The 16,710-nt window shown below is 38.0% G+C and overlaps 1 pseudogene; it reads left to right on the top strand.

The window, feature by feature from the left end:
* Nucleotides 1-16,377: 16,377 nt before the first annotated feature.
* Nucleotides 16,378-16,496, top strand: LOC111732962 (annotated as a pseudogene).
* Nucleotides 16,497-16,710: the final 214 nt, after the last annotated feature.

Raw genomic sequence — 16,710 nt, 5'->3', positions numbered from 1 at the left:
AATGGGAGGAGGAAATCACATTTGTGGTTAGAGGTGGAAAACAATCCTACCTGAAAAAGAATGCAGGGATTATTGTTGAATGATTTTGATATTTCAGCACAGAATATTTATTCTTCAAGTTTCAACCAAAATGAAAAGCTTTCCCTGCCAACCCACTTCACCCCCTCAGCATGAGCAGTGCTCCTTCTTGTTCATTGTTTGGTTACTTCCCTTTCTGCTCTCAGTGGCCCAGAGGGGACAGGATGGGTTTCACTCATCCTCATGTGCCCAGAGCCTTCTGCCCACAACGCTTGGTGCAGAGAAGCAACTTGGTCAGCTCTGATGATAAAATAATGAGTGAAGAAATTTGATAATTATTCAGTTATCCTTCAATTGTATGAATGGTGAGCTTTAAAACATTCTTTTAGGTTTGAGAAGAGAAATTGGCTTAATCTGAGCCTGGGGTAGCTATGGAGAATTTCCTGTTCCAGATGGTTTCAGAAGTGAAATGGGTTCCCAGGAAAGATTGTGAGATTCCTTGAAACGCATCATGGGGGCCCACTGAAGCATGATAGTTCAACTTCGATTACCATAAAAGAGATCTACAAAACAGATTTCTTAGAAAAAAAATCTTAGAATAACTGTCATCTCAAAGAATTTATGATTTTCTGCAAATTAAGGTTTAAATTTTATCCAGATTGCTTTAATTCAAGAACGCAAGTGTCTGGTGTTGTGTTTTAGTAATGTCTCTTGTTCATTTACTTGCCATTTGAACCACTTAGTAGAGGAACCAGCTTCTTATAGGTGCACAATGTACCTTTGTTCAAATACAGTTAGTTTAATTTTATTACATTTGTAGCAACTGAATGTAGATCTGAGTTTTATTTTTTAAAACGATTACTTTTTTCCTTCAAGTAGGATTAACTGGTGTAAGTCAGCAACTATTTAAACTCTTACTAAGACGATACATAAAAATGAGAGATATTCCTTTCTTCTATAAAAGAACATGTATTGAAACTGGAGTTTAAATGACTTAGATGTAGAACTCAAGTGGCTCCAACCAGAGATTATTTTCAGTGAAGAAGATGTTGCCTCTGCCAAGTACAAGGTAGGTCAACATGAACTTGGCCTTCCGAATGGAAAAAAGCCCTGCAGATATGTATTTATGGTACTGGTAGCACCATTTTCTCAGGCAAAGTGGCTTATTGCCCTGCTCAGAATGAAAGAGGAGACAGCAAGAAATCATCTTCTACTTTGAGTGGAATGAGAAGTGGACCACTGCATTAAAACACCAGATTTCAATTGGTGAGTCATGTGAATCAATTTTTCCCTTTCCAAAGAAGATGATGGGTTCAACAAGCCAAAGCTGATGATGATGTCTTAGTTTGGGCTGCTATAACAAAATATCAGAGGCTGAGCAGCTTATAAACAACAGAAATTTATTTCTTACATTTCAGGAGGCTAAAAGTTCAAGATCAGGGTGCTAGCAAGATTGGGTTCTCTTCCAGGTCACAGACTTTTTATTGTTTCCTCAAAAATGGAAAGGAGTAGGTAGCTCTCTGGGGTCTCACTTATAAGAACACTAACTCTATTTATGAGAGCTCTTTCTTATGACCTGATCAACTCTCAAAAGCCCTACCTCCGAATACCATTAGCCTGGGTGTTAGGAATTTAATATATGAATTTTGAGAGGACACAAACATGCAGACCATAGCAATGACAGTGGTGATGATGATAGTGGCACCTCTTATATATTGCAGGATTTTGCAGCTCCGGAAGCATTTTTTATGCAATAACCTTGTTTGTATGTCACATTTTTTCTTTCTTTTTTTGCTAGTATGGGCTGGACAGCTATTACTAACTACATTTAAGAGGTGAAACAACTGACAGAGAAGTCAGGTGCATAATTCAAGATCAGGTAACTAGTTCTTGAGAACCTGGATCTACTGATTCCCAATGCCATGTCCTGTATCTCATATCTCTACAGCATTCTATCATAGTCTTCTGGTCAGGAACCAGGGCTAAACTGGATATAATCCAAGTATGAGATCATTGGCAGAAGACACAGGATACATCAGGTCTGTTTAGCTCTTTCTTTATCTTCATTTGTAAAAGTAATGCACCTTTATTGTAAACAATATAATAAATAAAATATAAAAGAAGTTACTTATGGTAACAAGCGAAAGTGTCCTTGTTTCTATGTCCCTACTTCTTGGCACTACTCCTGAGGCATTAAGAGGGCCAAGAAACTATTCAGAGATATTCAAAAGTTCTAACAGAGAAGGTTAGGGGAGTCAGCCACTAAGTCTGAGAAGCTGCAGCCAGTGAGGTGGGGGCAAATGAGAATAGTACTTTTGAAGGACCCAGAGTTTACAGGGGTGGGGTGATGGAGGAGAGCTGCTGACCCTGATAAACAGTGTGGTAGGTTTGCCTTTTAGGCCTTTGTCTTGAATTTATAAACACACATGGGCATTCTATGTAAATGTAGTATGTGTTACATATACATATTATTCGTGCACGCACTATGTTTGCTAGGATGCTTTGGGCTGCTAGTAAAACAAAACCCAGACTCAATGACTCTTAAACAGTCAAAATGTACTAACATCACATAACAAGACTTCCCAAGCTAAGTTTGCTCTTTGTTAATTCAGTAGCTCTATAAGTCATTCAGGACTCAGATTGCTTCCACATTTTACCCCTTCCTTGTGTATAGGTGAGTTTTGTACTTGGCTTGTTTATCACAGGCCAGTGACGGCCACTCCAGTTCTAGCCATCACAAGCAGATATTATTAGATTAGAAATGTAGTGCAAGCAGAGAGACAGTCTCTTTCTGTTTTTCTTTGTCAGAGAAGAAAGAACCTTTCTCAGAAGTTTCCTAGCGGACTTCTTGGGTTTCAAAGGCTTAGATTAGGTCATTAGCCCATTCTTAATCCAGTCACTGGTATTAGTGTGATTATCTTGGATTATTCAGAATATATCCTTGAGTACATGGAGGCAATGCCAGTGAGAAGAAGGATACTGGGCAGGCAAATAACTGTCTGCCCTCACATTTACAAAGAGAAAACATAGACGTCACATAGTGTCTGCTTCCTCCTTTTTTGATGTAACAATGTATCAGTTTTTTTCATGTCAGTACAAATAATCTATGTTATGCTTTTCAGAAGATTCAAGCATTCCATAGTATAAGTATATTATAATTTATGTAAGATTTCTCCTACTGATAGAGAGCTATAGTATTTCTAATCTTTCACAATTACTACCCTTGAACGACTGGATATATAACTGTTATGTGTAAGACAGAGTCTTAGACTCTAGATAAATTCCCAGGTTTCTAGACCCTTGATCTCTAGATTTATAATTGCTAGGACCAAATGTCTGCAATTCTTAAATTATAATAGATATCACTATATTGCTTTCAAAATGGAGGTATCAATGTATATTTCCAACAAAGTGTAAGCCAGGGTCTTTTCCCACACTTCCACCCAACTCTGGTTATTAACAATCTTTTGTTTCTAACCCTTAATTTCTGAAGAACTGTAACTAATATAAAGTTTTTTGTTTGTTTGTTTTTGTTTTTATTATTTTTATTTGTTTGTTTGTTTGTTTCTATTAGAAGATCAGATGCTACTGGAGATCCTGCTTAACTCAGAGAAGAAATAGTTTAGCTTTTCTGTTCTTCCTGTCCTCCAGGCATTGGCCAATCTTCCAGAGAGTCATAGAGTAGGAAACCCTGGAGCAAGTATTCTGGTGATGCACAGAAGGTCAGCAAAGTACGGGGCCCGGGTCTGATGGCAAAAAGGTAAACAACAAGTAGAGCTACTCTTTTTCCCATAAGGATGATTGCCCTTCTGTCAGTAGGCCTCTGCTAATGCGATATGCCTTCTTTGGCAACCTTTTTTTTTTTTCTGTCTCACTTTCTACCATTCAATATACGATTTATTTTAAAATGTTCTGATCATTCCAGACTTGTTTATTTTTTCTATGCCAAGAGCCTATGCCATTCACCATCTCAGCCAATTATTTTTAAGCACTATTTTGTGAGAATCCTCCTTGTATTAGGGAGATTCCTGAACTTAACCAGACACAGGGATTCACTCACACCAGCTACAGAAAAAATGAAGTGTATTGTAAGGCTGTGCATAGCAATAAGGGGGAAAGAATCCCATGGAAATTTGAGAAAAGAAATTGCATAGTCAAATCTGGCCTCATTGAAATTGAACCCAGAAGGTCATTTGGGTCTCATAACAGCTCCAAAATCCTCTTCAGCAGGAGTTTCTGGCCTATCACCGAAGAGCACCAGCTTTATCATGATTCAACCACAGCCTCACCCTTTCTTTGTGTGTTTTCATACTTTTTCTACTACCAGTGACTTACTTAATTTCTATCCTTTCTCAAAATTTACTCATAATTTATACTTTCTATTAACTCTGAAATCGTTATGGTATTGAATTGTTTGTGGCTTCTATCAGCATTTTTTCAGCTTCCACTCTCAGGGTTTGTCAATTAAAATTCTTGAGAACAGAGTCTGATGTGCCTCACTTGGGGAGAACGTTTTTGTGCCATGTCATCACCTTGTCTTGTACTAAAGGCCTTTCTTTAGTCTAAAAGCTTGAATTAGAAGGTGGGTGGTGTTTTAGGAAACAGAACATAGATGCCTAGGGCCATATCCTGAGCAGGGAATGTGGAGATTGTAAATTTCCTGAGAAAGAGGTGGTAAGTAGGACAAAGGAGAGACTTCTATTTTTTTGCTTTTAACTTAGTGTGTTACTTTTCTTTTCAACTTCACTATAAACTCCTTAGTAGTATTGACTATGCTGAACAATCATTTTGTATCCTCCACAATATCAAGTTCATTCATTCATTCATTCATTCATTTATTCAATAAATATTTGGTGAACTCCTACCATGTTTCAAGTATTGGGCAGGACTCTGAGAATACAAGATAGGCCATGTATCTCTTATTAGAACCTCTTTTTGCAGGCTTTCTTCTCTCTGTATCTTGTTTCAGGGATGAGTCTGTGCCTTAGGAATGCCATGAGCCAGGAACTCAAATATCACAAGGTCTTATTTAAGTTTTTGTATCTGCATCTCTTTTAAGGGTCAATTACATTCATCTTCCAATTGAGTGTCTCCACATGACATCAAATGTGACTGCTGATGGCCCCTTACCATTTTTTTGGCAGTACGTTTTGATTTGTCTTTAGCTTCTTGCTTGACTCAGCTCTCCTGGTTTTCACACCAGGAGTTTAGTTTTATTCTATCATTTAAAGGGAAAATGAATTCAGATGCACCTCTCTGTCCTGCTTTAATCCATATTCTCGTGATTACAATCCAAAGTTAGGGAAATTTGAGTACTAATTTCTAGGTTTTGGTCTTCTCCAAAATACATTCCATAAATCATCAGCTTATTTAAAACCAAATTGCATTTTGAATAATCTGGTCTTAGACTGAAATTTACTTCAAAAATTATATTTTCTGGTAAAGTAAGTCTTCTCTCCTTTTTAAATTGATTCTACAAAGTGTAAATATTTATATGCCTTACTGTTAAAGTGTATAGCTGAAACTTATTGGATTTCGTTAACCAATGTTACCATAAAAAAAAATCAGCAAAAAAAAAAATTGATTCTACTTCTCTCTATTATTATAACTTTGAGGCAGGGAAAAAGAGATTTCCAAAGGTTGAAGAGGCATTAGTGGTGAGTCAGTATGCTGCATTCCACACCTTCCTGGTCCTATTCCAAATGCTGTTCTAGAGACTTTGATGCACCATAAAATGAGGCCTCGATACTAGTTTATTTTTCAGTTTGTAGATGCGTAATCACCTTAAGTAGTTATGTTATACTACAACAAGAAGATACTTTGTAGCATCTGAGCTTGTACATGTTCCCAGAGGTGATCTCAGTGGTCATAAATCTCAATGCCATGTGGATTTTGTTTATTCCCAAACACAGGGTAATTTCATTTCACTGGAACAATCCATCTCTCTCCACTACTAACGGCACCTCTCCTTAAGGTGCCTAAATGCAATTGAAGGGCTTGTCTGCTTTCCTGATCTTTCTAGAAATAACTCAGCTCTAAATTGATCTAAAATTTATTTTCTCACATTTGTTTCATTTAGAAGTCAGCATATTTTCAAATTGCATCTATACCAAATGATTTTTTTGAGGCCTAACGAATACTGAATGCACTGTATTAGGTTAAAAGCAATTAATTTCCCCTACCAAAAATTCTGCCAGGATGTGTTCAGGAGTATGAAACAATAGTATTTACTGGTGCTTATATTAGATAACCAAAGGCTATTATTCTTCCTTATTATCTTTTTTTTCCTTTCCTCTCATTTCCTCTCCTCTCCTCTCCTCTCCCTTTTTTCCCCCGCCCTGTCCTCTTCTCTCTTTTCCTATTATTTTTCTTTTCACTCCCTCCCTCCCTCTCTTTCTCCCTTTCTTCTTTCTTCATACTTGATTTTGCCTGCTTGTTATTACTGGGAAAATATTAATTCCCTTTCTTGCATCTACATTCTAGCATTTCATCTCATAACTCCCCTCCCCAAGTGTGTCTTTTTTAAATTAATGCTGCCAAATAAGCAAACTTCAAACGGGTGTGCACATGCACGCACACATGCGCGTGCACATGCGCGTGCGCGCGCGCGCACACACACACACACACACTCAGAGACACACACATTCACAGGCAACTGAAAACCCCTGTTGAAACATATTAGCTCTCAAATTCTAAAGTTCTGTGCTTAATTTTATCTTATGACATCAAGAGAGGTTAGAAAACAACCCTCAAGTTAAAATGCCATTTTTATGAAGATAGAGTTAATATTAATGTTGCTTAAAAGGAACAAGGCTCTTATTTCATTGTGAGTGCTGTTTTTCCATTGTAACACCATAGATCTGCTCTTAGAGGACTTTAGGTGGCATTGAGTATATTCATTTGTAGAATAATGAAGTGTTTACATTACATGGTTCCATTGTGAGATCAGGTAGTCTCTGCTAGTAGATTTATAAACACTATCTGCAGGTGGTCCCTTTGTGTCACTTCCAGGAGACAAGCTTTCATTCTCAGGAAATAGGCCTCACCAAAGTCTCACAGAGTGCCCCAAACACCAGATCCAGAACAGTAACTGATGGTGTTGTCATGCATCTTGGCCTCAAAACCATGATTTAAATTCCTGTTTCACTAGAGCCCCCTGGGCATGCCCTCTGCAAGCAAAGAGAGATGGTAATTACAAGAGGCCATTCTGAGGAATGATAAACCAGCAGCTTATCTAACAGGGAAAAGTTGGCCCAGACATTTAGACTCTGTCTGAACAAACTTTCTTTTGTTTTGTAGCTCACCTCTCTTTTTCCCATTCTTAGCACAACCTCTTCATAAAGATGAGATAGATTTTTGCCTGCATCTCTCAAGTGGCATTTTACTAAGGTTTCTCAAACAGAAAAGACATATGATGAAGTATAATTTTATGGCTCCATATCACAGTTAGGTTTTCCAGAAAATATTCTTGCTTAGATAATATTCTTGTAATCAAATCAGGCCTTTAAATTCCTTGGAAGAACTGGGCTATATTTAAAATTTAATTCTGGGTATTTACTTAAGGATAAGTGCAAAGAAAATTCGTTCAAAGAAAGTGTGAGCATTTGTCAGAGAACATTACTTGCACTTTTCTCCTGCTTTTACATATGTTCAGTCCGTATCAACTTCTGGCCTCAAGGCAGTGTGACTTCTAGGCAAGAGCCTTAGAAGGTGGGGGCCAGAAGACAGCTTCAAATGTTTCCTCTGACTTCAATCAGCCAAGGTGTCTTGAAGTAAACTCTTAACCTCTCTGGATCAGGGAACTCCTTTGTCAAAGAAAGGGCTTGGTCTAAATGGGCTTTAGGTTTCTTTCAACTCTCCCTTCTATTATTCTAAACTTCATGTTTCATTATAATCTGTGTGACTCTGATATTAAGTTGGCACAAACCCAAGCATATGTTATTAGCTAAGAGAAAATAAACATTTCTGAGTCTGTGAAATCATTGGCTTTGCTTTTGAAAGTTTAGAGGTACATAGACTATCAAGTGAATCCAGAGTCAGAAAGCTATTTCTTAAGAGGAGTGTTCACAAACACATGGTGTTATTCAGTAAAGAATAATTTGATGAGGGCAATGTGTTTTTTTTTTAATATCCCCTTGTCATTTATCTTTCAACAGCCTAGTAGAGAACAAATAATAAACTATGAGCTTACAAATATCAGAATTTTGATTCTAGTGGGGCAGTTTTCAGATCCTCTTTAGGTTGGAGATGGTGTCAACAAGAATATCTGAGAATCTCACTAATATCTCTCCATTACAGAAGACAAAGCCTAATGTGAAGAACTAGATGGGCATTTAATCCTTAGGGAAAAAACTCTCTGGTTTTCTGAAACCAGAAGAGATGAGAAGCTGTTAAAGTCAATCCAAACAAGCCATCTAGACCAGCAAGGAAATCAAGTTTTTAACTTTGGTTAATGCTTGTAGTATGATATCTTCCTTGGGCTACCAGTTTCACTTAGATCTTTACATGGTCCTTTTACTTATTCTTTTCAGACCCCTGTGTTTCCACTGCCTTGGAAAAGTAAGAGTCCAGATGCATTTTTGGCCTTTCATAGCGGCAACTTCAAGGTGTCTGTGTGATACTGTCGAATGTCTGAGACTAAGACTCACTTCCTCCTGCCACTCAGCTTGTTTTGGATCTTTTCCAGACTTCCGTATGCATTTCCAAAACATTATGCAAGGGATTTTGTTTGGGTCATAACATTTGTTGTTTGTGGCTTCTCTGTATAAACATCCCATATAGAAATTTCTGTTTGTCAAACAGATAAATGGAGAGGTGATTATTCACATTTCCCCCTTTAGGAAAGTATTCTCCAACTATTTAAATAAGAACTCCTGTCTCTATTTCTTCCTAGCTCTGCCCCACTCCTATCTTGATGAGCATGGGCCATGTTCTGGTTTACAGGGAAGCAGGGAGCCTGTAAAATTTGTCTTTTCTTGGTAACTGCCTTCTCCAATCTTGCCAGCTATAAGGAAGAAGGCTCTGCTCTGTCTCAGGGAGCTAAGAATGTGGCCGTAAGGGAAGTAATTCTTCTCACTGTGAGTTTGCCAGAAGAGAAAGATTAGAAGCACAGAGAGCAAAGGGCATGACTGGGAGACGAATGGCATAGTGGAAAGAACACTAGGTTAGATATAAGTAGATGTGGAAATTAATTTAATTCTACCACCAACTCTCTATGTGTCTTTAGGCCAATGAGGTCACCTCTCTGGGCCTTCAGTTTCTTCATTTGTAAAATGAATAACATTTATTGAATGATTTCTAAATTTACTCCCAGCACAAATATATTATGATTCTTTGAGGGAGAGAGATGGGAATTGCTGTAAGGAAGGCATAGTTGAAACTGACATTTGAAACTGAAATCTTTGGGCCGTTGCCATTTGGAGATCTAGTAGAAGGGAAGATAGACGTCTCTAGAAATAGAATATCAACTAAAGGTGAACTCTATTTGATTTTTTGAAACTTTTTAAATGTCCATCTCTTTATTGAATGTGAGGTCTGCAAAGGCATGAACTTATCTAGGTTTGTCTACTGTTGCACCTTAACACCCAGCACAGGGCCTGGTATGCCCTAAATAAATAATTATTGAATGAATGAAACTACTGTAGTTGCATCACTGGTGCAGTATGATCCAGACTCCACTTCCTGTATTGCAGGGCCCTGCTAGCTACCCCATTTTATGACAAAACCCATTAATCATCCATGTACTTTCTCTGTCTCATGGAGGCTGACCCTCGTTGCTACCCTTTCTGTGTTCCCTGATCATTACCACTTCCATGGTTTTACTGATTCTGTTGCACTTGCCTAAGACACCCTCCATTATTAAGTAATGCAATTCTTCAAGACCACTAAGCTTCTCCTCCTTCATGAAGTCCTCGTTCATTGCTAGACCCTGGATGAACTTATTGTTAGTAACATCCAGTTTAGCCCTGGATAATTCTTGCATCCAGCCAATGTGGACTTGTTAGCATCCCTGGGCATGCCTGGTAATGTGAAAGTTTTCAGCCAAGATTTGTGTACAGAGCAGAAGCAATAGAGGATATAGTTCAAAGCTTATCACTTGGAGCTAAACAGATGTGGGTTGCAATTCTTTCTATCAGTGTCTCCTGAGGGAAACCATTCTGTCTCTCTGCGCCTTGACTCCTTGCCTGTAAATAGGACTAAAGCAGCACTCAGCTGGGGCATTGTTATGAAGATTGCATGAAGTGCTTCTCAGAAGCATTTACGAGCGTGACTGCAGTAACAATCCATAAAAGTGTACATCATTGCCAAAGCTCAGGGCATGAATAAGAAATTTGATTATATCTTTATTCATAACATCAGGTCATCATTTTAGCAGTTTTTATGAAAATGGCATCTGATCTGGCTAAGACCGTGTCATCTTAGCATTTTAGAAAGATAGGTTATTGGATCAGATGATGTATCAGGTTTCAGGTTTGTAGATTTCTCAACAGAGTAGAAGGAAGGAAAGACAAAGAGAAAAGAGCAAACTGAATTCTACTTCCCCTAGGATGATCATTTCTTTTTGTCCCTCAGAATTCTCAAAAAGGCATTCCATAAAGTTGTATAAAATAAAACTTCACAAAAATCCCATATTTTCCACAAATGTTAGAAGCTTAAAAACAGCTTGAGGCTTGCTATTTAACATTAAACACAAAGCTCACTTGTCAGTACTTTGTTGTCTTGAGATAGTACTGGGGTGGAATTCTTAGGTTGGTAGGATGAAGAAATAGAAAAAGATCTGATGGCCTCAATGGTCCTACTCTTTTCTCCCAAAAGATGCTTAATGACTGCTGCCTCCATCACAGTTGTGTTACAGGTTTGTTAGGATTTGGAAGAACAGATGAGTGGAGAAAATAGTCAGACTTTAGGGAACTGTGTGCAAAGTGCTATTTTTACAGTGATCATAACATGGCAGACCCTAAAATGTTAGGGTGCTGGAGAAATTCAGACATGTAACTTTCCTTCCTTCTTTAAAATCAGTTTCAGAACAGGGTGATTAGGTAGTATCAAAGTATGAGCCAACTTCTCTTCTACTCAAGGTGGTAGGAATATACATGACATAGCCCCTCACTCAATCTACTTCACTTTGTTTTAGAGTTTTCAGTTTCCTTTCCCAGATTTTTTTTCCCCAACCCTCTCAATCCATAGAGACAAAATAAGTGGAAACTGAAAGTGACTTTCAAGATATTTTAAATAAAATATTAAATAATGGTTGTTCATGTTCTCCCTGCTTTCTGCTAACTGAAGAATAGGGCCTTAGCACTGGCCTTGGAGGCTTGACTATGAGAGAGTACTCTGACATCTCAGTGCTGTAGCTGCTGCCCTCTCCTGATGCATCTATCCAGATACAATTCTCAGAGGGATTTCCAGCCTCACACGGTAGAATTCTTCCTTACAGGAAAACCAAGGAGCAAAAGTCGTTCAATTTTTTAAGACAGCTAAACGTATTCAGTCATCAAATTATTTCCCAAACCAATACTACTGATACTTCAAAATGGGTTGCTGCCTGAAACCATTTCAACACCAAATCCTTTAAGATATCATCAGATAGAGAGCAAATGAAAGGCCAAGAAAAATAAAAGCTAAGCATGATACCAATAGAATGAGTAAGGGGATCAAAAGTTTGATTGGTTTGTTAGTTTTAAACATCTACTACTATTTGATAACAGTCACTATTCTTTAAGTGAGGGGTAAAATGCTTCTTATCTCTGACATGCTCAGTGGCTCTCTAAATAAGTTATTTGAGGAACACTGTGCAGTAGCGAGTAATAACATGTCTAAGAAGCTGCAGGTTAGCCTGGATGGTATTGTTCTTAGCAATATTTTCTAAATTCCATTCATTAGAATGTTTTCAAACAATGGAGAGACATGTCATCATGATTTGACACAATAATCCTGATTTTATGGAATTTCTTCATAGTGTGTGGAACTGGTTTTTAACATCATTATTACTTGCCCTCAGATCAGCAGTGGAGTAAACTGAGAGCAGAGTAAAAACGTCCCCCTCCTCAATATTGCCCATACCCCTGCTTTTGCCCCTTAAGCAACTATGCTATATCAACTCCAGCCTTTTGTTGGAATTCGGTGGCAGCTATGCCTGCTGCCAATCCCTGCATTATTCCTCAGCTACTCCATGTATCCTGTATCTATTGATTTATCTTACATGCTTAGCTTAGCCAAGACTGTGCCAAGTATTTCATTACTGCAACTCTGATACAACTGAAATTTATCTTAATGACTGATGTTTTTCTTTTTCCCCTTGACTCCATAGGAAACAGCTACTTGAATAATGGCATACATTAGGAAGGTATTACTGTATTTACTTATTAATATCATGAATATAAATATTTTCCATCTTTCCTGTATATAGCTTTATATAAACTTCATATTCATTTAGTAACAATATAGCATTTCAGAAGTGATAATGACTTATATATATCAAATCCATTTAAATGAATTATGTTAATGAATTATAATTCTTGCAAGTTGCGATCAACATCAAAAGCAAAATGTCTTATTTTCCAATTTAAATTAAAAAATGCTGTTTTTACACAATAACAGATCACCTAGGGTATGGGTTTTGATCCATTATTAGTCAGAGCTTTGTCTGTATTTTTTAGGAACTTCACAGATATTGTTTATAAACAAAATATGTTTTTAGAAAACATCTATACAATGTTTGTTTTATAATTCTCCATGGCGTCTGTTTAATTGTCTGGTTCAAAAAATTATTTATAAGCTAATAAATTTATTAGCAAATAATTATAAGCAATAGAGTTATATTAGGTAAAAGAAAACTACTGAGTGATTTTTTAAAGTATTTTAAATAAGAGACTAAGTAATAATGTAAATTAATAAGTAATTTTTAGGTTAAAAAATCAGGAGAACGTTAATAAAGTGATCTACATTAAAATTTGCCAGTATAATCTCTGTGTTTCATAGAAGTTTAAAAAATTCTATTTATGATTTGCTTACTTTGGAGGTTGGGATTCAAAAGATAAGGTAGATATCTCACGTTCTGGTCAAGGTGGCAGAGTGAGGAAACTTTGTGCTTGCCTCCTCCTACGACTGCATCAGAATTACAACTAAATCATAAAACAATCAACTAGGAGAACCAACTGAAGACTAGCTGAACAAAACTCTTATAACTAAAGATATAAAAAAGAGGCTACATCGAGACTGGTAGAAGGGGTGGAGATGCGAAAGGGGCTGGTCCCGTACCTGTGAATAGTGGTTGAGGATCAGGAAGGATATTTCTGCTGTGAAGGTCACCTGGAGGAGCAAAGGGCTCTAGTCCCACATAGAGGCTCCCCAGCCCAGGGTTCCAGTGCTAGGAATAGAAGTCCTCACAAAATCTGGCTGTGAAAATTAGAGGATATTCTGACCACCTGTGAGAAAAAGAAGGCAGCTAGAAACACAGATGTCCCTTAGAGAGCCCATGCATAGACTCACTTGCTTGCAAGCACTCACCCTGGGTTCCAGCAGAGGGACAGCAGCTTGGGAGGTCCCAGAGACATATGGGGAAATACTAAATTGTGTGGCTTCAGGGCAAAGGTTGGAGGGACAGCCATCATTTTCCCTGTGTTGAGCCATACTCCTGTGCAGCCTATAGTCAGGAGACATCTTGCCTGTGTTAAGCCCTTCCCCCACATGGAAGAAACTGAAACTGCATTGGCCTGGTGAGTTCTGCTTGCTCCACCCTGGTGACTTCCTAAGACCTTGCTCCACCCAATTCATAAATTGCCGGTGGCTGGGCAATGAACAGCACCCCACACTCTCTGCAAAAGGCTGCTTCAACAGGCCTTGGCTTGCATACCCTGGGAGACACTTTGGGTGGTGGGCTACCAGCCCTGGCTGGAGCTGCAGTATTGCTTGAACAAATCTGGAGTTTGCAGGCCTGAGGCAGGCAGCACCTGGTCTCTGTATGATTTGAGATTTTACGAGTGGCCACAGGCTCATCACTGGCACCACATATGAATCTGCACTAAATTGGGGAACATAAATTTTCCCACACTGGTGACTCCCTGAGAAACTGCCTTATACAACTTCCATACCACCCAAGGATCTATCAGCTGCTGAGTTTTACAAGCAGCTGGCAGGTAGCCTCAGTCCTTGGGGTGCCCTCAGCTTTTTGCTGAGCTCCCCCAGGCCCAGTACTGGTTGCAGCCAGCCTCAGTTCACTCTTTGGCCTCTCCCACATGCATTCAGGTCTAGCACAGGCAGCGACCAACTGTGGATTACTTTGTACCTCCTACCAGGTAGCCCTGGGCCAGTTACAGGCAGTGACTGACCTTGGTTTGCATGGAAGCCCATCCCAAGGGGTCCTCAAACCAACAAATCCAGAGGCTGGCATCAGCCCTCAACACAACACCATTTGATTAGCCTCACAAGTGGCACGCAGAAAGATTGGTCTCAACAGGGACACAGGCCTGCTGGGGTGAATCCGTATCCATGAGATCAGCTTCTATACAGCAGCTTATATACTGTGGGTGTGGCCAATCTTTACAGCCAGTCAGCCAGAGAGTCAGTCCCTCCCAGTGATGTGCCAACAGCAATCAAAGCTCAACTACAACTGGAGAGCACACACAGCCCACACAAGGAACCAGAGAAGGTGATCATGGAGACTGCACAACTGGGCCACACATGATATCTACTGTGTAAGGCTCCCAGATAAGACTGGGAGCTATAGCAAATCTACCTAAAACATAGAGAGGCAGCCAAAGTGAAGAAACAAAAAAATCATGTCCCAAATGAAAGAACAGGAGAAAACTCCAGAAAAGAACTAAATGAAATGGAAGCAAGCAACCTACCAGATACATAGTTCAAAACACTGGCTGTAAGGATGCTTAAGAACTCAGGGGAGGAATAGATGACTTTAATGAGAATGTCAACGAAGCATACTAAGCATAAAAAAGGACATAGAAACCATAAAAAAGAACCAGTCACAAATGAAGAATACAATATTGAAATAAAAAAATATATAGAAGGAATCATTAGTAGATTAGATTAAGCAGAGGACTGAATGAGCAATTTGAAAAACAACATAGCGGAAAATGCCCAATCAGAACAACAAAAAGAAAAAAGAATAAAAAAACATGAGGATAGTTAAAGACACAACATCAAATGTAATAACATATAACCCTAGTAAACATTTATGCACTCAAATAGGAGTACTTGAATATATAAAGCAAATATTGACCGACATAGTGGGAGAGATTGAAAGTAATATAGTCATAGTAGGGGACTTTAACACCCCATTGACAACAATGGACAGATCTTCCAAACAGAAAATCAACAAGAAAATAGAAGTTTTAAATGATTCACTAGACCAGATATTCAGAGCATTTCACTCTAAAGCAGCAGAATATACATTCTTACCAAGTTCATATGGAACATTGTCCAAGACAGACCACATATTAGGCCACAATACAAATTTTCATAAATTTAAAGAAAACTGAAATCATATTAAGCTATCGTCTCTAACCACAATGGTATGAAACTAGAAATCAATTACAAGAAAAAAAACTGAAAAATACACAAACATATGGAGGCTATACAATGAATGGGTTAACAATGAGATCGAGAAGGAAAACTTGAGACAAATAAAAATGAAAACACAACAAACTCAAATTTATGTGACACAAAAAAACAGTCCTAAGAGGAAAATTCATAGCAAAACAGGTCTACCTCAAGAAACAAGAAAAATCTAAGGTAAATCTAATCTTATATAGAAAAAAAAAACACTAGAAAAAGAACAGAAAACAAAGACCAAATAAGTAGAAGGAAAGAAATAATAAAGATTAGAGCAGAAATAAATTAAAGAGTATAAAAAGACAATACAAAAGATCAATGGAGCTAAGAGTAGCTCTTTGAAAAGACAAACAAAATCGATGTTTTTAACGAGACTCATTAAGGAAAAAAGAAAGAGGGCCCAAATAAATAATATCAGATATGAAAGATAAGTGACAACTGATTCCACAGAAATATAGAGAATTATAAGAAAATACTACAAGCAATTATATGCCAACGTATTGGACAATCTGGAAGAAACGGGTACATTCCTAGAAACATACCATCTTCAAAGACTGAGTCAAGAAGAAACAAAATATCTGAACTGAACTGAACTACTAACAAAATCAAATCGGTAATGAAAAACCTCCCAACAAACAAAAGACCTGGACTTCAGGTGTATTTTACCAAACACTCAGAGAAGAATGAACACCTATTATTCTCAAAGTATTCCAAAAAATTCAAGAGAATGAAAGCCTCCCAAGCTCATTTTATGATGCCACCATTACCCTGATTCTAAAGTCAGACAAAGTCTATGGCTATGCCACCCTGAACATGTCCAATCCTGTCTGATCTCAGAAGCTAAGCAGGGTCAGGCCTGGTCAGTACTTGGATGAGAGACCACCTAGGAAAACCAGGCGCTGTAGTCACAAAATAAATAAATAAATAAATAAATAAAGTCAGACAAGGACATTGCATAAAAAGAAAATTGTAGGCCAATATCCCTGATGAACATAGATGCAAAAATCCTCAACAAAATATTACCAAAACAAATTCAGCAATACATTAAAAAGGTCATATACCATGATCAAATGGGATTTATGCCTGGGAGGCAAGGTTGGTTCAATATCTGCAAATCAATTA

Source organism: Pteropus vampyrus, unplaced genomic scaffold (genome assembly GCF_000151845.1).
Source record: "Pteropus vampyrus isolate Shadow unplaced genomic scaffold, Pvam_2.0 Scaffold509, whole genome shotgun sequence".
In the NCBI taxonomy this organism is placed as follows: domain Eukaryota; kingdom Metazoa; phylum Chordata; class Mammalia; order Chiroptera; family Pteropodidae; genus Pteropus; species Pteropus vampyrus.
Note: the sequence above shows the minus strand (reverse complement) of the source record. Positions and strands in the feature narration are given on the sequence as shown.